The sequence below is a fragment of the Neopsephotus bourkii genome, unplaced genomic scaffold (assembly GCF_033783945.1).
Source record: "Neopsephotus bourkii isolate Nb327-2 ecotype Australia unplaced genomic scaffold, CSIRO-AGI_Nbou_v1 NB_1376, whole genome shotgun sequence".
NCBI classification, from domain to species: domain Eukaryota; kingdom Metazoa; phylum Chordata; class Aves; order Psittaciformes; family Psittacidae; genus Neopsephotus; species Neopsephotus bourkii.
This window is the reverse complement of record NW_026901855.1, coordinates 901,543-917,654: the sequence shown is the minus strand read 5'-3', so window position 1 is coordinate 917,654 and position 16,112 is coordinate 901,543. Positions and strand designations below refer to the sequence as shown.

Sequence of the window (16,112 nt, the reverse complement as noted above, 5' to 3'; positions counted from 1 at the left end):
GTCTAGCAGCACTTTTTGTGAAGTGGGTCCCCCCTAGAACTCAGAAGCTCCAACACACTACACATGAAATAACCTGTCACTGAATGCTAAACCTTATTTGTTAAATATTTGAGGCAAAATGAGCAGCAGTCATTTCAGTTGATACCTACATGTATCAAATTTCACCTTGCAATTTGTTTACTTAGATAATTTTCTTTAGTTCAGACTTACATAGACAGTCACCTGAGGTACGCGAGACTAATCCATCTCCTTACAGGGTAAAATCATCAACAGCATCAATTCTCTGGGAGGACTTAGAATCCATTTTATTGTCTTGCCAAATCTGAAAACCAGCTAAATTTCCTTCAAGACACACCAGAAATCAAATTCTGGATAAAATAAGCCTTCCTGATAGAAGATGCTCCTGATAGAAGCAATTTATTACAGAAATGTTTTCTCAAATCAAGGGATCAGTTGTCTACACAGCATTTGGATCCCATCAACTACATCTCCAGCACAAACAAGGCCATTTAAATGGGGACATTCTAATTTCTCAACGTTATTGCAGCAACAGTTCCAGGCATTAATCTCTTTTTAACAATGACATATTAATTTGGCTACAGATAATACATGGGAGGATGCTGAGAGTGTTAATACTTATTCACTCAACTGAAAATCAAAAATACTCAAATTTCTAATAATATAGTGCAAGTAAAGAAGGTGCTTATCAGTTTCATTTTATTCACTTGGTACTTCACACAGTAGCAATGTGTTTTGCAAGGGAAGGGGTTTCCATTTACTGACCTTGGCATTCATAAGGACCATACTGTGATTTACATTGAAAATTCCAAGCCTTTATCTGATCTTATAAATAAATGTAAAATACATAAAACAATTATCCTAGTGTAAAATTGAATTTTATCTCTCTGTAACCAGCTTTTGTCTATGCTACATATTTCTATGTTTGAATACAATTCAAAATTAATAATAGGTATAATTTATTTTTTGACTTTTCATTATCTTGACATTTAAAAAATCTTTCATTTTTATATACCTAGGCTTTAATTTTATCTAGGGCTTCAACCCCAAGTTCCTTTTTAGACATGTACAATGTGTCTTACAGAATATCTGTTCAAAGAATACGCCTGCTCAAAGAATAGATCGGCCACTTAGCAGACCAAAAGAAAACCAGTATAAAGAAATAAAAATATTTTGTAACAAAGAAAAATACCAGATTAGGAGAGAAAATGTAGTCCTGCATGTAAATGGCAGAAAAACATGTACTAGAAGAAACCACAAGTTACAGCGAAGAATTAGATGTAGAAAGTAGAGTTCAGAAGTTGGTGGTTCTGGGTAACACACAGCTTAATTCTTTTTATTTTTATTTTTTTTTTATAGCTGTAGAAGATAACCAAGAAAGCCTCTTTTCTATTAAAGGGCAGTCACAACTTTACATTGAATGCCATAGCTTTAGCAGTTTAATATAGAGATTAGTCTAACCTGGACATAAGCTTTTCAGTGGTTCATAAAAAAAGCCCTTTTACCAAGCAATTTTGGGGCTTAAATATAAATTATTCAAATGCACCAACCTAACAAAATACTTTATTTTCTTAGCACAATTAATTAACATCACTTTGACTAACCATCCCCAACATTCTACTACCTCAGACATATGTATGTTGACTTCAAAGAAAGTCAGCTGCGTCTCAAGTCCTCAGTACCACGCAGGCTCAAGTCTACTTCGTATGGAAGTGCTATGGTTTACACAGAAACTTTCTTTTGAGGAAAACAAAAGGCTCAGAATTAGAGAAGGTCAGGGAGAAAAAAGAAAAAAAATAAAAATACCTAGAAAATTTCTTTTTTCCAAGGTGTAGATATGCAACGAAAGCAAGGAGCCAAATACAGCCACACTACATGCACACAAATACACACAGTAATTCATGAAAAAATATCCCAAAGAGACTTTGATGAATAAATACAAAGAATGGCAAGCTATATAGGCTGATAGCAAAACTGCCACTTTTCATACAGGTCAAGCAGAATTCCACAAGCCCAGCTGCTCCACACAAAGCCAGACTGGCCACACCAGTGCCATATGCGCACTGGCAGCAGGATTCCTTCATGTCTGCAGCAAATGAAGCTACTCACTGGGCCTTTGTGATAAGAGGAGGAATCTCATAACCATGGTGGTCTATGCAGTAGTCTTGTACACTACTACAAGTAAAAACAACACATCCCAAAATGAGTAGCCCTTGGTCTGAAGTGGCTCTGGTCAGGATGAGGCATGTTTAGGAAGCAGTCCCTTGAATACCTTGTTATAAACACATGTGGAGAAAATAAGATGAAAGAACACTGTAGTTAACTGAATAAAGGTTAAGGAAAATAAACAATTTTTTTTCAGCTTAACATTTATTTGTGAACTGCTGGTGCAATGCTATGCTTGACAGAAAAGCTATGAGGTTCTTGGTCGCTTGACAACACAATCTACAAGCTTGAATGAAATGTTCAGCTTAAGGAATTAGAATAAATCTGATGACTGATGTGCTACTGAATGTGACAGACTGTCATCTGTTTTAAACAGGATCTCTGTAGGATGTACTGAAAGCATTTTTTTTCCATTACCTTAAACATACTAAGACTTTTTCCAATGAATTCTAGCTAATCTATTAAAACACAAGATCTTCTCAAACTCTTGCCATTTCAATAAAATAATGGAATAGCTAATTGGCTTACTTGCCTAATTAATTCATGCTGACACTGTACTTCTGATCAATTGACATCCAGTCCACAAAAGCCTACAACAAAAATTTCTTTTACTTCCCAAATTAACTATAAAATTATAAGGTATGAGCAATAAGTGATTAAAGCAGATTAACTGAGCCCAGTTCATATGCAGAGTTTCATATATAGAAATATCAAATTATTTATCTGTTATCAAAGCAACTAAATACATTCTTAATTAAGTCAGGAAAAAAATTAGTAGTATCTTTTTCATATTACCAGCAGATTTTATAAAAAAAATAGGTACAGGCATTATTCAATAGCTTTTTAAAAATCAAGAAAAATATTAACAGAAGTCCTACAGTGGAACAGTACTGAAACAGATAGGTAGCACTAGATTAGAAGACACAAACTCTAGTTTTAATCTGGGAAAATCCTTAAAGATCCAAATACATTAAGTACATGTTAGCATCATGGAATGGTTTGGTTTGTAAGGGACCTTAAAGAGAATCTTGTTCCAACCCCCCTGCCTTGCGCAGGGACACCTTCCACTAGGCCAGCTTGCTCCAAGCGCCATCCAGCCTGGCCTTGAACACTGCCAGGGATGGGCAACCTGTTACAGTAACTCACCATTCTCACAGTGAAGAATTTCTCTCTCACATCTAATCTAAATATATATGCACACATACACACACTTGTATAAACAATGTAAAATCTGATCAAAAATTCTGGAAGGCAATTTGTGCTATTTAAAAAAACATACAAGCATCAAAACCCTTGCAAAGGTCTAGGCTCAAATGGGAATATCTTTCCTTTATCAGACTGTAAACAGTTCCTCTGGGAATTACTGAGGTGCTTTACCATCTCCTGGAGATGATGACTCAAATATGTCCTACAAACAAAAAACAAAGAAAAAGGGATTTAGTGACATCCACCTGGAATGTGTGCCTTAGATACAGGGAACAAGCAAAACTGCTCATAGATGGATAAAGAGCAATAACATCAGTTTGAACACACTGCATTTACAATCCTGAACAGGGAAGCCAGCACAACTGCCCAGCTTGTAAATCTGCTTCTAAAAGGGAAGGAAAATCAAGCCATCACCACAGTAATTCAAATCTTTGAAAAGGCTATTTGTCACAGATGCACACCATTTAAGATATTTTAGCTGCTGGGTGAACTTCCCCTTTAGTTGGTTAATTTATGTTCAAGTAAAATTTCATACCACACATTTCTAAAACCAGACCAGTCCATATTGTTTAGCTCATAAATGTCAGTATTAGACCAATTTGCCTTGCTAATTTCCCTTACTGCTTTACAAGAGTATCACCACTACTAGTAATTAGCCCAGCAGGAAACCTGTATCTAGGCATGGGCCAGATTGCAAGCATGTACTGCCAGAACAGAGAATTAGCATTCTGAAAGATGCATTGCATTAGAGCTAGTGAGCTTATGTGTCTGAATGAATGTTAAGCTCAGAATACTAAAGCTTTGCCCAGTCCTGCTGCTAAAATGCAAATTTAAGCTATAAAAAGTTCAAGGACCTCAGTCAAAATAGTTTTGTTTGTAAGACTGAAGTTGTCTAGGTGTCCCATCTCCTCTCCATTTGCAGTCAGAAACCACACCGTCCTCAGAAGACAACAGATCTTTTTCAATCAGTTATAGCTGATCAATACTATAAATAAATCTGTTTCAGTTGCCACCTGAGATCTTTTGGATTAAGAGAAATGTAACCAGAGCCTAGAAGCTCTGATTCTTCCCGAAGCTTTTCAAAACTCCTAGCTCTACACTTCTATCATCTTCCCTGGGTCAAAACATCAGACCTCACTACAACCTCTGCTATTCAACCTGTATTGTGCTTCCCTGCTAAATGCTTCAGGCACTACATAAAATCTCTCAAAAGAATCAGGTGCTGATACACAAGGAATGCTGAGCATGCACAGAGGTGGTCTCCACTTTCTCCAGGGCAACTGCCAAATTCAACTGATGCATCAAGCACAGAAAAACACCTGTTATCAGTCATCTTTTCATGATGTTCTCTATGCACTGGCAGGTGCAAGGCTTGCTGCTTCTAAGTTTTGTTTTTTAAAAACATTTTAAGGCCAAGTTTAATGAAGGCTTGGTTTTTTAAGCAGAACTTTTTAATGACCAGTAAACCTATCCTGTTGATTCTACCAGTTATTTAATGCTTTATATAAGATTATTAAGCCCCTCTTTTTCTTCTAAGGGCAAACATTCATTGGAATGTCATTTTCTGGACATTTTGTCTTTTAAGCTCCACCCTGTAGCAGAAAGCTTTACCATCAAACTTTTCCTGAAAAAGCCTCCTCCTCTCCAAAGTTCTTTAAGAACATGAGCTAAAACTTTGTAACCATTCCCTTGAAGGGCAAAAAAAGCTATTTTTATAAACACATCAAATATTTATATTCCTCTACAGCTTCCTTTCTGTGCTAATATCACTGCTTCTGTTAGTAGCTAAACAAAATATTCAAAGAACACAAAAACATGGCTACTCTTAACAATGCCTCAAAATAAAGAGGTATGTTCATTCTCAAACAAATCAAGGATGGCTTAAGATACATTTTAATGCCAAACCCACCTGCTGAAACTTCATTTGTATGTCAAAAGTCACTGTAGTGACCGACTGCTGCATAGAAACCATCTTTCTTCCAAATTATTAAAATAAAAAAATAAAAATGGACACTGAAATAGATGATATTTAAATAAATTTATATGTTCCTCAAAAATTTAAGATGTACACGTAGCTAAGCTTCTAACATCAATACGTGCTTTGATAAATTGACAGCATGCTTTTCATAGCACATTCCAGAGCATTTTACCATTGAAAAATATGTTACAACTTGTACTGGGCCTGGTTGGATATAGTTAACTTCCTTCATAACAGCCTACATGGTACTGTGTTTTAGGGGTTTGCCTAAAACAGTGGTGATAATACACCCATGCTTTGATTATTGCTAACAGTGCTTGCATAACATCAATGCTTTTGCTTCCCACCAACTTTGTCACTTCAGAGGATAGCCTCAGGGTGGACAAGAAGTTGGGAGGGGATAGAGCTGATGCACACTGGCCAAAGGGTTATTCTATACCACGTAACTTCATGCTTACCAATAGGAACTGAGGTAAAGCAAGAAGGAGGCATGTGGTTTGTCTTCAGAAGCAGCTATTGCTTTAAAGATCAGCTGGGCATTGATATGCTTGCGGGTGGGAGGTGTTCTGTGATTCTATTTGCTTGATTGTTTTTAGTTTGGGTTGTGGTTTTTGTGGGTTTTTTTCTGTTTTTGGGTCGGTTTGGGGTTTTTTTTGGTTGTTGTTTGCATTGGAGCTAGTGTTTGTTGGTTTGTGTTGTGGGTTTGGGTTTTTTTTTTTTTTTTGCCTTTGCTTATTAATCATTCTCTTGAACGATGAGTTTTCTCACTTCCGCTCACCCTTTTCTCTCCACGTCCTGCTGTGGGTGGTGGTGAATGAGCAGCTGTGCAGGCACTTAGCTGCTGGGCAAGGTCAACCCACTACACCACTCTTCCTTTTCTCCCTCCAAAGTGCAAGGATATTAATAGTTGTGGTTTGTTTTTGTTTTTATAAATGTACTGAAACAGTAACAAACTGGAATAGCTTCTGGAGCTCCCTTTCCAAAGTGTAACAAATACTTGAGTTTGAACGACTGAAGTGGTGTACTACAGTTTGCTATGTGCTGTGTTAAAGAAAACCCGTAATTTCATTTTTGTAAACCATAAGCAGAAGTGACTACTAAGCATTAAAACACACAAAGCAAAACAAATGATACCATTCCAGGAGAATTCTCAGTCACTTATTTTTGACAAATATTTTCACAATCTTTTAACCCAGTTCCCTACCATTTGAATGCTGGTTTCACACGCATAATAAACAGCAGGCAGAAACACATTTCCAAAGATTATTTCAGACTGCAATTTAGCTCAGTATTCATATAGTCATCAGAAAAACCTGCAGGCTTTGACAATTACTTCATTTTTCTTTTGGGATATAAGGTACTGTACAGGAGTGTTACTGCAAAGAAATGTTAGAGCAAGAACACCAGGGACCCACACCCTTCCCATTGTTTTTAAATGCAAACATTAAGTCATCTAGAATTTCGAATAATAAATGCAGGGTAAATGTTACACAAACTGTGCACGTGTTACAATCACAGAATAATCCTAATCTTTCAGATTTTTCAGGTCCATACTATTGGCACAAACACAACACCCCCTCCACCCCCAACAAGCATAAAAACTTGCTACCTTTCATTATCTCTAAACATTACCCTCCTTTCTCCCCTTAAAATTAAAAACTGTATCTCACATTTTCAAATAAATTAGCAACTTGCTATTTAGGAACCGTTCTTATACTAATTTGTCTATATACAAAACTGCATCAGGTAAACTTATTTCTAAAGGAAGCTGTTTGCAAATTGCACAGTCTTCACAGTTTTAGGAGCAGCCCAAAAGAGACATAACAAACCAAGTCAACTGTATCAGTTATTTGAACTGTAACACAGCACCAGGCTGAGGGTGTGGACACACACCATGCAAAACAGGGAACAGGCAAGATTAGCTAGTGCTGATTTCAAATTTGTGAACTGCACTATTCAACAAATTTCAACACCCAAACTACAGTTTTAAAAGGACCAGGAGTTAGCCTTAGAGAGAGACAAAACCACAAAACAAAATCCTAAAATTTAAATTTTGAAAAGTTAATTCTGCTTTGTAAATTTCTTAAGAAACTTTCTTTTCCCATAGGCCCCATATTCAATGCTTTCAACCAAGATTTGCCTACCGATAAGCAGTTGACTTGGAAATTAACTAAAAAAGGAAAACGTGTGCTGTTCCAGGTGAGCACTCATACTTGGAGCACTCTAACAGCTCAGGGTATTTCACTTGATCACCTGCTCCCTTGAACACTGCAAAACTGTCCCTAGGCATCTCAGAACACGGTCACTTGCACAGCTAATACTAGACATTTATCTTTAAAGCTATGTTCATTTATTACATATAACATTGCAGATCTGTGCTCAAGAAGCACCTGGTGCCCTGCTCTCGGGATGGAGATGCTACCAGACTCTCACCAGCCTGTTGAAGGCTGGCTGTTGGCACAGGGCTCCATCTACTGGCTTGTGATCCTGCACGGCCACAGGAAGAACTGGAGCGGAAAAAGCTAAAATCTCAACAGCTATTTCACATCTCCATTAATGAGATCGGGATATTAAGAAAACACTACTGTTTCAGAAGAAAACAGTCAACCAAACACCCGCATTCACACATGCTAGATAGAAACAGCTGTATGTATAAGAAATCTTTATTATCCTTTAATACTTGTAAAATGTATCTCAAAAACTGTTCTAAAGAATCACCATTTTTCTACAAGAAGCAACATGATTATATACTCCCAATGTAAACCTTTATTGTTCTTTCTTAAAGCAAGCAAATAAGCAAACACAGATAAGCCAGAAAAATTACTGAAAATTACTTGCATAATATCTGCATAATTTAAGGCATCAGAGGTGGTCTTTCCATAAAAAAAAAAAAAAGCCACTTAATCCTTGTTTTACTAAGCCCAATCTGCCTTCAGTTCATGTTCAGTAGTGAAAAAGAGCAGTACCTTTTCCTGCCCAAGGCTCTCTGTGCCCATCAGCCAAGCCTGCTGAACACAGAACAGAAAGCAGCAGTTCAGGTTGTTACCTGAGCTCCTTCTGAACAAGTTTACCATGGCAAACAACAGACCAAGAGCTCTGTTTCATGGAGCAACAGCTGAGACATTAGATAGAGCCTGCCCAAGCAGCAATCACAACTAGTTAGCAAGGGCCAACAAATGGCTGACCAGTCACACCAATTCTGTTCTCCAAGGCATGTGAAGCAAGATCAACAGCTAACTTAAGACCTGGTGCAATGAAAAAAAGGGCAGTGTAGGAAAAGGACAGTGAACTCTACAAATCCTCCCCACCTGTTTTCTTTAAACACCCTGGCCCACACTCAACCCTATGTTGAAGGCAGCTAAGAGGGGCTCAGTACTGTAAGAGGCAAAAGAACTATGTGTTGAGGGTAAAGGAATCACAGAAATACCTACACCCCCTCACACTGTACCTATAGATAAGATAAAAATAATTATCTTGCAATTAAGCCACACCTGGAAACAACTAGCCAGAAGGTCACAGGAAGAAGGCAGGAAGGGAGCAAGAGGTAATAAAGCCCAGGCACCATAGAATATCTTATATGTCAGGGATAAATGGTGAACAAGGACACCACAGAATTCATGCAGCTCCTCCTAGGGCTCAGTTTTCCCACTTTAGCTGGTACCCTAAAACAGTAGTTGAAGAGACTAATGGACAAAATCTCCCATGATAAAGCTGTGCAACACACAGAATGAGAACTGAATATTGCTTTTTTCTTTTAATATGAAGAAAAAGCAAAATTAAAACCTTGAGGGTGCCTTTTCACTTGTTAAATTAAAATATTAATCAAAATGCATTTTAAAACGTAACTGAGTGGAACTATGGGGTTGCTGATATTTCTTTAAGGAATAATGACATCAATGCAGGCTACACTGGAGAAGGATATAGGTGTGGAACTACATCCTTTTTCATCATACACAGTCAGGTGCAAAGAGAAAAGTTTAACTTCTAGATTCCTGTGGTCTAATGAAAATAAATACCATTACAAACAGATCCAAGAATACAGACTTAATTAAATACTGTTTGTTTTTCTTCAGATATAGATCATGGGAACCAAGATATTTAGCTACTTCAAGACTATTTTTTTTATTCTACCTTAAACTGTTTACACGGCAAGCAAGCTTATAGTACCCTAAAAATTAGTGCGGATTGGGGGCAGGAGGCTTGAGGGGTGGGAGAAGGAAAAAGGGGAAAAACTCAACTAGCATCTGTAAAAACAGATTTACACTGGTATCTGAGTACTTGATTGTCCTACTTCGATTACACTGAGCAATTATGAATGTCTATGATACCAGCTGTATCACTTATCTAGTAATATTTGTAATAAAGAAATTAAAAACTTAAATACATTTTTGTAGTTCTACAAGAGGAGCTACAAAACATTCAACAAGTCTTCAAATTGTGGTGGATGTTCCACAGTTTTGTTCTTTTTTTTTTTTCCTTTTTCCTTGGAAGGCACCAAGGAACAAATTGGTCATACGGTGCTGATGTCAAACTTCAGACAAAGAAAACCACTACCTAATATTCTACCATAAAAGAAAATGGAAAAACTGCCTGTATATGTGCACCCATACAAATGCACTATTAAAAAAAAATTCAGTATGAAGAACACTGCTTTGTTTCTCATGCTTGTATGTAAAAATTTACATAACCAACCTAACATATTCTCACCTGCAGAGCACCTGTTTCAAAATCCTATAAAACCTGGAATTTTATGTACTTGAATGTGAACCACAAATACAACACACTGAGAATCAGAATCTTAAAGCAAGTCCAACTGTAAATCAAAGAAACTTGAAATTAAGAGCTGTGTTTGAGAAAACCAAGGTATGCCTTTCTAAAATACTAATAGCTTTAAGCTATTACACTGATACCAATAACTTTATTGTATAAGTACTAATAATTTTATTAGAGGGTGGGTATTATTTAGGCAACTATAACAAGCATAAATGATAATATTCAGAGAAGACATCTTTCTTCTTCACATTTTATCATCCAATCTCTCTGAAACAGGACTAGCTGTTTTACAGAAATATATGATCATGTATCACCATTATTGAGAGAAACGACTGCTTAAATCAGAAACCAGTTATTTTTGCATAATTTCTTTCAATAACAGTGGCCACTGGAATGTCTTAGAATAATTTTCTAATTATGCTCAGTTAGTATTCTCAGTTCTCTAACTATACTCGGCGGCAAGCCAAATTATCATTTTTCTCTGTAACTAGGCTTGTCTTTTTGGCAGTCTGTTAAGCTTGTAAAATTAAGTTAAACCTATAATACATAGGAAAAAACCTCAATAAATACATAGGAAACAAAATATCAGTTTGTACTCTCAGATGTAATATGTAAGCACTAAGAACGGTTCTCCTTCCTCACCTTTTGAAACATTAGTATTACCAAAGAAAGCAAGTTAAATATATACATTTGAAAACAGTGTAATGAAAGAAAGCTAAAGCAGAGCTGATTACTCCCTAAGGAAACAACCCAAGCACATCTAAAAAATCCCAAATGTTCCCAATACAAATCCAATGTTCCCAATACAAAGACACAGATTTAATTTTGTGCATTAAAAACCAAAAACTGGACAATAATATTTTAATTGTGTAAATGCTCTGCAAAAAGGAAATATTTTAATACTTTTCATATCAACTGCCATGCCTTAGAAAGCCCTATTATCTTTCCCCATGCCAATCTAAGCTTAATAACATTCATTTGTTAAATTGGCAACTAATGACCATTTCTAGTTCTGGTCCCACCAAGTGTTATACATATACAGACACAATTAGGAAGCAATTCTTCAGCACTAAGTACTCTCTTTAAAAGTGGATATTTTCATTTATAAGCTCAAGTACGACCTAAATTACTAGATCTGTACATTTCAAAAACACCATTAAAAATATCAGTCTGTTTGCGTCAAGTACAGCAATCTTTGATTCCATGTTAAATTCTCTCACAGCAAAGCATCATACAGTATTTTCAGAACAGCTCTGATTCAGACCCAACCTTGCTCTCCTTCCACAAATCTTGATGGGAACTGCTACCCCCTCCCTCCAAAAGCTAATCACTAATGAAGTATTTTAATCCTTCTTTGTCCTAATACTATGTTACTGAAGCAGATTAGATTTTTCTAATTTATTTCATACTTCACATTTAAATTAGTGCATAGCTAGCTGGAACATTACTATTTAAATGAACATATAACTTAAAGATCAAATTCTGTCTTCAACAGATTTACATAAAAGGACAGAAAGGATAACATTTGTCTACCAGCATGTTATGTGGATCTCCTTAATTTAGTATGGATTTTATGGTGCAAAAATTAATGCCCTCCAGAAGCTGAACTCATTACCAATTATTTCTTCTAAACCCGCAGCATAATCCCATGCTGCTGTGACCACTGGAAGTTCTCCTGTTCACTTAAATGGAAGTTGGATCAGTTCCTTCGTTTGCTACTCTAGCAAGTGATACTGAGCAAAATGATACCCTAGATGCTGTCTCGTCTTCTTTCTTATAAAGATGCTATGAATCAGTCTTGTATATTTCATTCCCTACTAAATCTGAGAGCAACCTATTGATGATAATTTTAGCTACACATAAAGCTGCCAACAGACTTGCACATCTTTTTCAACACTATTTTCCAGAATATCCCAGAGGAGACAGTCCTCCATTTCAGCAACAATAATGGAAAACAGCCCTTAGAGTCACTCATGGACTGTACTCAGCTATCCATAGCCTTCTCTACTCCATAATCCACAGAAGCATCCCTGCAAGTCATTTGGTATGTGTATATCACAGCAAACTCACAGCACAGGTACAAATAGCCTCCGAACAGATACCTCACCCAAAAAACTCCTGGAAAAAGAAAACAAGCTTTACACATATGCTGGTAGCTAACATAAAGTTGACCACAGGTCATAGGTTCTACAATTCTAGCTTTCAAAACAAAATCTGCTTTCAAAGCAATTAATTGAAGCACTGAGCATTAATTGCATGACATCTGACATCACCTTTGACAAGGCTCACACAAGCATAATGGTGCAGTGAATAATACAACAAGCCATTTTTACATGTAGATGTTCAATAGCATACAAAGGAAACCCCTAAACCACACATATTGCATTACAATGGCATTCAGTTTAAGAAGTTATGCCTCTTTTACTGGTATATGAGACAGATGAGCAATGCCTGTTTCACGCTTCATACAGAAAGACTCCAGAAATTCCATTTGAGAGAATTGTAACTAACACCCACAAACACTGCAAAAAGTTATAATCTGATTCACTGATACTATGAAAACAGAAAAACAATCCAAGCAATATTTCATGTTGTGGTGGACTGATCCTGGCTGGACGCCAGGTGCCCAACGCTGCTCTATCAACTCCCCTCCTCAACTGTACAGGGGAAAAAATATAACAAAAGGTGCAAGGGCTCAGATAAGGACAGGGAGAAATCACTCAGCAACTACTGTCATGGGCAAAACATCATCAGCTGGGGGAAATTAGTTGTATTTATTACCAATCAAGTCAAAGTAGGGTAATGAGAAATAAACCCAAAACTTAAAAACACTTTTCCCCCACCCCTCTGTTCTTCCTGGGCTTAACTGTACTCCTGATTTTCTCTACCTCCTCCCCTCCAGTGGCGCAGGACAGGGAATGGAAACTGAGGTCATCTCATCACACATTGTCTCTGCTGCTTCTTCCTCCTCAGGGGAGGATGCCTCATGCTCTTCCCTTGCTCTGGCATGGGGTCCCTCCCACAGAAGACAGTCCTCCACAAACTTCTCCAACATGTATCCTTCCCATGGGCTGCAGTTCTTCACGAACTGCTCCACTGTGGGTCCCTGCCATGGGTGCACTCCTTCAGGAAGAGACTGCTCCAGTGTGGGTCCCTGTGGGGTCACAAGCCCTGCCAGCAAACCTGCTCTATTGTGGGCTCCTCTCTCCATAGGGCCACAGGTCCTGACAGGAGCCTGCTCCAGCATGGGCTTTCCACAGGGTCACAGTCTCCTTTGAGCATTCACCTGCTCTGATGTGGGGTCCTCCATGGGCTGCAGGCAGATATCTGCTCTAGCATGGATTCCCATGGGCTGCAAGGGGACACACTCTGGTCTTCACCACAGGCTGCAGGGGAATTTCTGCTCTGGTGCATCTTCTCTCCTTCCTTCTTCACTGACCTTGGTGTCTGCAGAGTTGGCTCTCTCACATAGTCTCACTCCTCTCTCCAGCTGTAGTTTTATTTTCCCCTTCTTAAATACATTATCACTGAGGCACTACCATTTTTGTTGATGGGGTCAGCCTTGGTCAGCAAAGGGTCTATCTTGGAGCTGGCTGACATTGATTCTATCAGGTACAGGGGAGGCTTCTATCAGTTTCTGACAGAAGCCACCCCAGTAGCCTTCCAGCTACTAAAACTTTGCCACACAAACCCAATACACTAAACTAATTTCAAATTCTTTAATATAACAAAAGCCACCACTCTGCAGAAACTGCCAGTTTGCATTTTAACCTGTCCTTAAAAGAGGAAAGGCCACATCAAGAACCACCATAGAAAACAGAAGCCTGCTGTTGCTGTTACAGTTTCTGCATCATGAGGCTAGCAGGGAGCAGGCTGACCATCTTATTATCACTTAAAAAAACTAATGGCTCAAAGCAGCCGAATTCATCTTAACAAATTAGTATACACACCAGTTCTTTCCATAGCTGTATCTGTTCTGCAAATAAAGGTTTGATACTGTTTCTATTACCCCCTCAAAACCATTTCCCTTTAAAAGGCAAGAGCCAGCAATTGTACTTTCAGGAATATCTGCAAGCTGCAACATTACCCTGTAGTTAAATCTGTTAACAGACTTTAGCCCACAAGGTATGGTTGGTTGTTTTAAAAGTTTTGTTGTTTTTTAAGTTTCAGAACAAAGATTAGGTAGCAAAAAAAATCCCCTAGGATATGCTTCAGGTTTTCATGACTGATTTTACACTGAGATGAATAGGCAGGACTCTCTCCCCTTTCACCCTCAGCTCAGGTGTAACTTCTTGCTTTCAATTCTAGTGAATAATTTAATGACTCCTTCCACACAGAATTACCAAACCCATGTTTTCTCTCCTCCCCCAAATCCTTCCTGCAAGCTTTGAAAACTTCCTTATGTTTTTATTAACCTAGGCACCCTCAAAAACTAAAACCACCACAAACTGCAAAAATAAAAATCTAGATGTAGGCATGAGGCATCAGTACTGTACTCCTATTTCTGCCAGTAATACAATGCACTTGGGTTTGTCTTACTGCAAGAGAAACAGGAAGCCTGACAATTACAAACTGTAATAGCAATCAGGCTCTAAAGAACTTGCGGTATCACTATATGAAAAGCTCCAAAAAAGAGTATATACAAATGTCAACAATAAGGTATCATTTACTAAATCTAAGACAGTACATAATCTTCCTGACAAGATATACTAGTTTGACCTGAGAGTCACCAGTTGGAGTATTTAGAAGGAAAACAGACAAAACATCTAAGAATAGTGAAGAAATGGCCAGGAGGGAAAAACAGATATTCTGCTACCATATGTCCTCTCCACAGGCAGATATACCAAGTCCTAGGAGTGCTATAATCTCTCTCATAATGGTGTCACTCCCACCAGTGGCCAGATGCAGCAGTGACTGCATAGTTTCAAACTCCGCCTACTTCCCCAACACTTGCACCAGCAGCTGTCCCTACTTTCTCAAAGCCTGTGTACATCATTTTACCTTCCAGTCCCGCCGTTCACTTTTCTTACTGCAACCAGAACTGCAGTAACTTCTCCTTAGCTGGAGGAGCAAGACAATCTCATTACTTTTAAGAGCCTGAAATCACTGCTGATCCCTGAATCGCTAATGGGCAGAAGAGCTTGTAGCCATCATGCTGATGGTGCCTCACTACCGTAGGCAGCTCAGTCTCACACAACTCATACATCTGAAAGACTTTGTCATGAACGACTACAGTTTGCCTACTTAAAAATAAAACCAGAGCTACCACATAACACAGAATGTTTACTTTAACTGTTATGACTTAGTTTTAACTCTTGTTATCCCCATAAGCTATTTAAGTTAGTGCCATCATATATTTAAATAAGTAAATGATCCAAACAGGTGGTTTCATGTTGAACCAAAGTTGCATATTCCCAGAGCAAAACTGGTCAAGAACAGATGCTCAAGGGCAGGCACAAGAACAAGCTGAGGACATCACTGCATTTCTCTAGGACTTGCAAGTGCCACAACCCCCAGAATTTGCAGCTCTTGAGATCTGCTGAGCCAGAAGCACATTGCTGTGGTTAACTCATTTTTCTCCCATGACTAAAGCATTGCAATTTGAAGCTGTTCTAAAAGTAGAATTCACTGAAATATTAAAAAAGACACTATACCACTGCAGGCCACTTCGAATTCCCAAACTCAGGGTGAGCCAACTCCAACAACACCCAGCTCCAACCACCTCAAGCCCCTGAAATTGCACCTAGTAGACCCAGTTGTAGCTGTTCCACAGGCAGACACTGGAGGTGTACTGCCTCAGATAAAACAGGCCTCTAGGTACATACACTGAATGTTTTCCCTTCCAACTGTTCACACTGAGAAGCCATAGCCTTTTTTTCTAAATTAAAAAAGACCTCCACACTACCATTAAGAAAGCAGACTAATATGGAACTTCATAAGTGGAACTGAGGTACACAACTCACTGGGAATG

At 38.1% G+C, this 16,112-nt stretch overlaps 1 protein-coding gene across 5 annotated transcripts in view; it reads right to left on the bottom strand.

The window, feature by feature from the left end:
- MIPOL1 (mirror-image polydactyly 1) overlaps positions 1 to 16,112 on the bottom strand; it is a 193,658-nt gene that overhangs the window by 172,009 nt on the left and 5,537 nt on the right. The window lies entirely within an intron of this gene.